Source organism: Phasianus colchicus, chromosome Z (genome assembly GCF_987193195.1).
Source record: "Phasianus colchicus chromosome Z, bPhaCol1.hap1.1, whole genome shotgun sequence".
Lineage (NCBI taxonomy): Eukaryota > Metazoa > Chordata > Aves > Galliformes > Phasianidae > Phasianus > Phasianus colchicus.
The window spans coordinates 48,324,539-48,333,253 of record NC_143476.1 but is presented as its reverse complement, the minus strand read 5'-3'; the positions used below and the strand labels follow the sequence as shown (position 1 = coordinate 48,333,253).

The 8,715-nt window shown below is 43.1% G+C and overlaps 1 protein-coding gene and 1 long non-coding RNA gene across 7 annotated transcripts in view; one reads left to right on the top strand and one right to left on the bottom strand.

Annotated features, from left to right (window-relative positions):
* SEMA4D (semaphorin 4D) overlaps positions 1–1,174 on the bottom strand; it is a 93,728-nt gene extending 92,554 nt beyond the window's left edge. For 2 of the 5 annotated variants that reach the window (XM_031605466.2, XM_090131359.1), the window contains exon 1: positions 987–1,114. The gene's annotated coding sequence lies outside the window, so the exon portion shown is untranslated. Of the gene's footprint in view, positions 1–840 lie in introns of all 5 variants that reach the window. The other 3 variants (XM_090131363.1, XM_090131360.1, XM_090131358.1) reach the window with 3 other exon arrangements.
* Positions 878–8,715, top strand: part of LOC149912959 (uncharacterized) — a 32,577-nt gene continuing 24,739 nt past the window's right edge. For both annotated transcript variants that reach the window (XR_016461636.1, XR_016461637.1), the window contains exon 1: positions 878–999. This is a non-coding gene — a long non-coding RNA (uncharacterized LOC149912959). The remainder of the gene's footprint in view (positions 1,000–8,715) is intronic.

The window sequence follows — 8,715 nt, the reverse complement described above, 5'->3', positions numbered from 1 at the left end:
CCACAACACTTGCGCTGTCTAAAAAACGCTCCTGAACGTGACGGACCTGACACCTGCACTGATATCCAAAGCCCACCAGAAATGATGGGGTAGAAGAGCTCAGAGATGGCCATTGAGCTAAAGCATCCAGCAGAAACAAAAACAAGTTGTAACGGGAAGGTAGGAACATCTTTCTGCCTCAGACCAGAAGCACATATAGAAAAAGCCTTCCAAGCCACAGAACTGCAGCCAAGCTCCTGCTCTCCTGGCAGCTGCCATAGAGCAGAAATGAGGGCATCACAGGGCCTGCTCCATCTCTCACACTCAGAACTCTGTGCTGTACTTCATACACGCATAAATGTGTCCTGCCCAAAAGCCCATAGCCCTACAGCTCCACTTAAAACCAGCACTGGGCAAGTAGTGATATAAAGACAGGAAGTCCTGATGTCTCTGTACGCATCTCCTGCACACTCAGCACCTCGGTGTTTGAATCCTCCTGACAGCTGAGAAATAGACCAACGCGTACGAGCCGTTCACACACACGCGGCCGGTTCCCACGGCCAGCACCGCGCGAATAAGGAGCGAGCTGCGGACCCGCAGGCCCCTCCGCCGGGCCGGCACGCGGCAGGGGTGGGCGGGGGCAACCCCGCAGACCGGCCGCGCCTCGGTCCCCGGGCTCCTCAGCGCCGCTGCAGCAGCAGGTGCAGCGCCTGCCCGCAGGCCCACAAGCGGGGCAGACGGCCACGGCCCGTGACCGCTCCCAGCCTCCCCAGCTCCACGCCTGCACGCGTCCCGTCGTGCTCCGGGAACGCTCCGCAGGTACCGTGGCGTCGCGATCCCGCCCGCCAGGCCGACACCCACCTTGTAGGCGCAGGGCCGCGGGGAGAGGAGAGAAGAAGCGAAGCGCGGCGCAGCCCGGCGGTGGTGCGGTCGCTTTGCTCTGGCCCCTGCCTGCGACACTGCCTCCGCCTCCCCGCGCCCGTCCCTCAGCCCGACCGCGCACCTACCTGCGCCGGAAAGGTACCTCACCCGGCCCCCGCCCGCCTCGGCGCCTCCTCCTAGGAACCCTCCTCCCGCTCCGGGTGGGGACGGGGCGGGACGGGGATGAGCGGGGGAGAATGGGGGAGGAGAAGGGGGAGGGAGGAGAGGAGGAGGAGAAGGGGGAGGGAGAGGAGGGGAAGGAGGAGGGCCCTGCGCCGCGTGGAATGAAATTGGGGTCGCCCTTCGCTATGGCGGGTGGAGCTGCAGCTTCCCCTGCTGTATGTGTTTGAGAAACACCGTCAGAACGGTGTTACTCAGGAAATGGAGTCTCTTAAAAGCACAGGGCTGTGATGGTAATCTCCGAGAAAGAAAGTTTTCGTGCACGGCAAGATCTGGCCGTTGAGATATATCGAGGCTGCTAACAGAGCATGATCACTGCATGCCTTACACAGCGAAAGCCACTTCCTCTCACTGTCTCGTTGCCTTCCCCGGGTGGTGGTTTTACTTGGGCCTTGGGCTGTCGTCACACCAGCACCCAGCATGGCCACATTGAACGGTGGCCTAGTGAAGCCAAGAAAACAACAAAGTAACTGGACACTCAAGTGAGTTATGTCAAGCAGATATTCCTTTTATTACAGTGCTGGGTTCATGGGGATCACTCCACCAACATGCACACTGGGAGAAGCAGCGACTACATATTTAAAGACTAACGTATACATATTCATTACGTTCCAAGGACATGGGCAGAAATTTCAAGAAATAACGAAGTTCTCTGGTGGTCACGGGATGAAGGATGAAGTCATTCTCACTGTAAATTTCCAACCGTTAAAGGGGGCGGGGGTAGCCCAAACTAGTTCCCACTGATGTTATGTTGAGCTGAGGCATCTGTTTTGCCATCTTATCTTCAACAACAGGACATCTATTCTACTTTCTTACCTTCACTTTACAAAAAGCTCCACAGCTTCCTCTGCGTTCCATTCTTGAGCTTACATTTATACCAACCTCCATCCTTCAGTTTATATCAAGTTATGCAAAAGGCTGTTTTCACAATATAGAAGAGCTGTTCTCATGATTCAGTTCCCCTTTTCAATATCCTAGGCAAGTTCTTTTGCCTGCAGTACCCCACTGTCTATTCTTGAAGTATTTAATTGTTTCCACCTGGTGGTTCATCAGTGTCTCTTCCAGGTGGCATAATTGTCCAGGCCTTTCCAACAGCACTAAAGAGAGCACTGTACAAGTATGCAAGCTAACACTACAAAGTTAATTAGTATTACCATGCTACAAACAGTTGCTTTAGCCAAGTAAATTTAGGACCCAGCTAGTGAGTTTATTCCATGTGTCTGTAAACCCAAATAAAGTATTATTCCGGGCCACCTGATGTAATAGGCTACTCTTTTCCCATGTTGCTTGTATATCCATTTCTACCTCATTTTCTTTATTGATATAGGCATAACAAATAGAATTAATTAGTGCACATACAGCTCCTTTAGCTGCTAATAGGTTTAAGGCTTGTTGGTTCTGTATCATTATCTTGCTTAGGGATGAAACTTCTACTTGCAGAAAATTTTCTAGGGCTTTTGCATTTGCATTCTCTCTTGGTTCCATGGTGGCCAAAATATTGACAATCACCTTCTCCAATTCACTAACCTTGAGAGAGGGAATATACCACCTCACAAACTTTGGAAAGCTGTTGGTCTTTCAAATAACGGATTCCTAACACTTCTCTTCCAGTGGATCAGCTGGAAAATTTCTGACATATACCCAATCCCCTGGGTTAATAGAATGGATTGGATGATCCAGTCCCCTGGCTTGAGTCCAAGGCCTGACCATTTTTCATAGTTTGTTGTTTAAGTAGGTGGTTCATCTTCTCTATCTGACTGCTTGCTTAGGACCTATTAGGGATATGTTGTTGCCAGTTGATTCTCAGGAACTTCCTAATGTGTTGTTATACCTGTTTACAAAAATGAGTACCCTTATCCTTTGATATCATGTCAGGCACCCCAAGCCTAGGCATTATTTCCTTCAGTAATATCTGTGAAACCTCCCTTGCCTTATCTGTTCTTTGAGGATAGGTTTCTTGCCAACCTTAAGAAGTGTCTGTCAGCACAAGTAAGTAACAATAACCCCCTTTTCTAGAAAATTCTGATCTATTTACCATTGTTGCCCTAGAAAGTTCCCTTTCTCAATATGCCCCACTTGCACCCACTTTCTGGTACTAGGATTGTACAGTTACTTTGTTCAAATACTTATAAAGAGTGTCTATCCCTCCAGTATGTTATACCGTTCCCTTAGAATCAATTGCCATGAGATACCAAGAGGCACAACAGTGCATCCATCTGAGTTTGCACCCATCTGTGAGCTTGCTCTCTTCCATTCTAAATCATTGATTAAATTCCTATCCTCTCTAGAATACTTCACAGGTTCAGACACAGGAAGCAGAAATCTGAAGCTTAACATCTGGAATTAAAGTCAGTTCACTAATTTCTTTCCTTTCAGCTGACTTTTTTACTACCTGACCCACCATCTTGTTTCCAATTTCCTGTACAGTGTTACCTTTCTGATGTCTTTTACAATGTATAATGGCCATGATCTTTGATAGATTTACATCATAATGAATTTGTTTTCCTTGTGTGTCAGCAATCTTCACTCTTTCCAGATAGTACTATGACTGTGTACCACCCCAAATGCAAACTTAAAATCTGCCTATGTATTTAAGACTTTTTTCAAGGCAGTTATTTCAACCTTTTGGGTGAAAGTCCGCACACGTAATGGTTTTGCTTCGATTACATTGTCAGTAGTAGCTACTGCATAACTTGCCTTACAGTTTCTTTGTCTCACAAAACTGCTTCTGTCAATGAATCCAGGAATTCTCAGCATTGTCCAATGGTTCCTCCTTTAGGTCTGGCCAACTGGCATAGACAGTCTCCAAGCAGTCACACACTGCTGGCTCAAAGGCTGCTTTGTGTCAGTGTTCTGGGCCTTTGGCAAATTGCTTCCTTCCATTCTGTTCCAAGTTCTCTTTGGTCAGTTGGGCTTTCTGTTGGGAAACTTGATAACCATTTAAACCAAGAAAATTCAGCACACTCGCAGTCCGTTCTACACAGTCCTCTTTTGTTACTGTGGCATCTGTGTACCGCAGTAAAATTCCTCTTTGGGATGGAGGAACCCAAAACTTGGGCTCACAGGCTGTCTGGTTCTCAAAAATTGTTGGGCTGTTCTTACAGCTCTGGATAACACTGCAGGTTAACTGAGTCTTTTCTCCCCATATTGGGGCTTTCCTACTCAAAGGAGATTTTTTTTGGGGGGGGGGGAAATCAGGCAGAAAAAGCCATTCTTCAAATCCAGAATGGTAAACCCCACCTACTCATTCCTTAACTTGGTTAATGAAGTGTATGGATTTGCCACCACTAGGTGTATATCTTCAACATTTCTACTAATTCCCCTCAAATCTTGTACCAAACTATAGCTCTTGCCATCCAAGATTGGCAAGATTGGGGTGTTGTATTTGGGTTCACATTCAATTAATAATCCAAACTCCAAAAAGTTATCTATTGTTTCTTTTATCCTTCTACAGTCTTGTATTCTCAAGTGCACTGCTTTATCCTGATTGGGCTGGCTCCTGTTTTTAACTTAACTTCTGTTGGGGCTGCATTTTTGGCTCTGCCAGGCATCCCTGATTCCCACATTCTCCTCTGGGCTGGCTGCAGGTATTAATACAGCAGTGAAACCTTCCTGGAGTAGGTAAGGCTAACCAACTCCTGAGGGACATAGCTATGACATGATATTCCAAGGGAAGAAACAATGTTTCTTAACTTCTTTTGCATTGTACAAATTCTAGGCTGTTCTTAGAATACATGAGGAAAATCACAGGAGTTTGCCAGGCATTCCCAGGGAGCTTATAGTCTGTATGACCTGCCCAAAGCCCAGAGCAGCATAAAGAAGCCGGAGTGAAGTCCAGCAGCCAGGCAGAAAGCCCATTGCTTTTGCTGTGCATACTTAGGCTAGATCTCTCCACTTTTATAAATCACACTATTCATTGTATAGCATGGTTTTCAGTATCCAGTCTCAATAAAACTTACAGAATGTTTTGATACTTCTCGCAGATTTAAGGGTTGGAGGGAAAACAAGGATTGGTGTCTGGACTTTGTGCAAATACCAGTATCTCAGTAGGGTTCAGGGTCTCCTTTCAAGTCAGCTGCATTACTACAGTATTAGAACATTGAAAATGCTGTAACAGTAGCAGTTAGAAGCACAAAACAAGTAACAAAAAAGGCACCACTGAAAATTCCCATCAGTTCCTGTTACAAGTAACAGCTTTCACAGTTTTTGAAAACAAACGGCCCTCAGACATACTGTTTTCAGTTTGGGAGGTTTTCCAGAGGTCTGTAACATTGGTTTGGTTTGTACGTGAACTGATAGAGTAGGGCTAAAGTCATTTATCCTCACAGTTATTATAACTGGATTTGTTTTGCTCAAAATTATCATCATCCTTCAAATAATACATGCTGCTGCAATGGGATCATGTTATGAGAAACTACTTAGGAATGTCCACAGCAACTTTACGATTGGCATTCCAAATATATGCATGAAACATACTTCTTAAAGACTCCATTATAAGCATAATAATCTTCAAAAGAACATATAATATATGCAATGAAATAATAATATGTAATGAGTGCCTTAATCACAGTATACCTAATTCTGAAATCACATTTAGGGGCATATGCACAGGGGCATTCAAAACCTAGGTAAACTGTATCAAAGCTGTGCTGGGGGAAAAAAAAAAAAAAAAAAAAAAAAAAGGAAAAGTCGAAAAAAGCTTTAGCAACAGACTACTCTTTAAGTCCTTAATTAACCTCAGAAAGAAACAAGTTGCAGAGCAGTAGAAGAGCAAGGTCTGAAGGCAGATTGGAGCTGTCCAGGAAGCTGGGTCTGAAGCTAGGACAGAGAAATTCAAGAGTGTGTGAGTCAACAGGTTATAGGTATTTAGTCAGGACAGGGAGAGGGAAGTTTTCAGACCAAGATATAATGCATTGAATAGGTCAGCAGCAGAGTATGTGAAAGAATAAAGGGTGAGAGAATAAAAGTATAAATAATTGAGTTGAGAGCATGCGAGTATGTTAACAGTTCTAAACAATGTTCAGCTAGACTGTTTTATGGCTAGATAGTTATGATTTTGTGGCTTTCCAGGTGATTTTTCATTGGTATCTAAAAAGAAAAATATACAAACAAGTTTTCAATTAATAATCTTGGGAAAATAGATTGATGAAAGTATTGATTTTAAATGTGTTTTATAGTAATGACAATAAAAACAATTTTGGAAACCCTATACAGAAGAAATAGCCATACAAAAGGCACTCAGAAGCACATGAACACTGTCTAGTACATTCATGCTGCTTAATAGTAACACTATTAAACTAATGGTGATACAAGAGTAAAATTATTTGCAGAATAGGAAAATGTCTTTGTCATAGCAAGGAGGACGATACACAAGTGATTTATGCAAGATTATAGAGTAAGTCAGTAAAGATCCAAGATCCATAGACAGATAAAACCTTGACCTTCTACATCTGTATCTTCGCCATCAGGCTGAGAAAATGCCCTACCATTCACTTTTGCAATTACAGAGGCAGTGGAACTAAATTATAATACTCAAGGGGTATTATCTCCTGACACTGTGGATTGGTTTGTTGGTTTTTTGTTTTGTTTTGTTTTGTTTTGTTTTGGTCTAAACACTTCCTGTGTCATTATGGATAAACACAGCAATTATGTAGACTATACAATCCAAGGTTTAAAAACTGTCTCTGTATTTACCATGTGTCTTCTTGTATGTCTCAAACAAAAGGAGAGGGGGGAAAGTATGTACTGCACAGGCATCTGCAGTTAGATTGTGTGCTGCAGAGGAAGTGCATGATTGAACTGCATGGGTGAGGAGGATGTCTTTGTCTTTTCATGAGTATAGTGGCCAAGAGTACAGACCACAGAAAATAATTTCTTTTTTTTATCTCTTTACTTTCTAATCTGCAAGAATCAAATCTCTTTACTTCCTAAGCTGGTGGAGCTATGCTGTCAGTGTCCAGCCAAAAGGTTGTCTGCCTGCAAAAGCCTGCAAAGTTTGCTGAAGGGATAGGGGATAGACAAGAGACTTATAAAGCCAAAAAAGAATCACCTTAGGATGCAGAAGATAGAAACATTTTTTAGCTTTTCTTTGCCTTGCATAGCAGTCTAAGTGAGTAAAATTGCAGAATGTCAATTTTTTTTTATCTGTAACTCTCTCTCCATTCTTGCAAAGGAAACAAGTGCAAAGACTTTCGGTTGCTGCATTTCATGTGCACTAAGCAATCTGGTCAGTGCAAAAAAAGTGCATCTTTGGTGTCTAAAACATCCTTCCTTAGAAGGAAAAGAGATATCAGGAGTCTTATTGTTGAGTAAGTTTGGATTTTTTTTATGTGATCGTGGAAATTTGCCAGTGGTCAGCATCAGACTGGGTGACAGTTTTATCAGCTGGGCTATGAGAACTAACAGCCTGGCAATGATTTTCACCCCTCACTCCCCATTCCCTCAGTGGTACATACAAGCAGATGCCAGCCACACAGCTGGATCTCTCTTCCTGCTATCATCAGTAAGCTGCACCTTTGGGTAGGTTTGCCAGGATGGAAGAGCTGCCCTAAGTCCTATGCCTCAAGCATGCTCCTGGTTTGGATTCTGCTCTGATGCTGATAGTATTACCTGCATCTGTCTCAATGATTGCCCAAGAGTGGTAGTGTCGTAATATTTACTCTTTTTTAAAGATGTGGTTAATGCTTTAAATTTCTAATTATTTTAAGCTAACAGAAATAAGAAAAAGGCTGAGAAAAATGTCAACAAAATAATACTAAGGACATCAAAAGATGATAATTGCCTCTGTTTTGGCTTTAGGAGTTAAAGTAATTGCCTCTGTTTTGGCTTTAGGAGTTAAAGTAAGTGGAGGGGAAAAAAAAAAAGTCTAGTAGAAAGAAAGCATATCTACTAACAGAAAACCAAGGGAAAAAAAAAAAAAAAAGAGGTAGACCATAAAGGGTCAGATAAAAATCTAGAAAATTACAATGACTCAGCTAGGCCTGCTATTTATATGTTTCTCATATATAAAATAGACTTTTACACTGATAAAAGGAGAAAGGTAAAGAAAATTCTTTAATTAAGAGCAATTATAAAATAGCTCCCTGACTTTCTAGGTTTTAAAGCTCTTTTTCAAGACCTACTGTCTCTGATTATTATATATTTTCAGTGTCAGGGTAGGCCTGGATTTTCCACCTTCTGCTATTCATTGCATGAAATGCCTAGAGACAGACATTTTAAAGGAGCACTGGGGAAGTACATTGTTATTGTGTATTCAACTTCCTCTACTGTGTACATTCCTTTATTGGAAGAAGACACATGACCCTACCTCGTAAGATAAGAAAATAGCATTTATTATTGCTCTTCTCACCCAGTTTTCCTGGGATTTTGCACCTGAACAAATAACTTAAAGTCTGGATGGATTTCAGGGATCACTATCACATCTGTTCCTGGCAGCCACTGTTGCAATACTCTCAGACCTGCCTGCTTTGGTATGAAGTTGGCTGCTTGTATGAAGGCAAATACAGCCCTGACTGCCCATCTGATGGTATCCTCCATGAGCAGAATCCAGCCTGGTTTGCTCCTCTGATGCTAGACATCCAAGGCTGGTCGCTTGGAAATACTTGTAGACCCAGCAGACAAGCATGTCTGATGGTC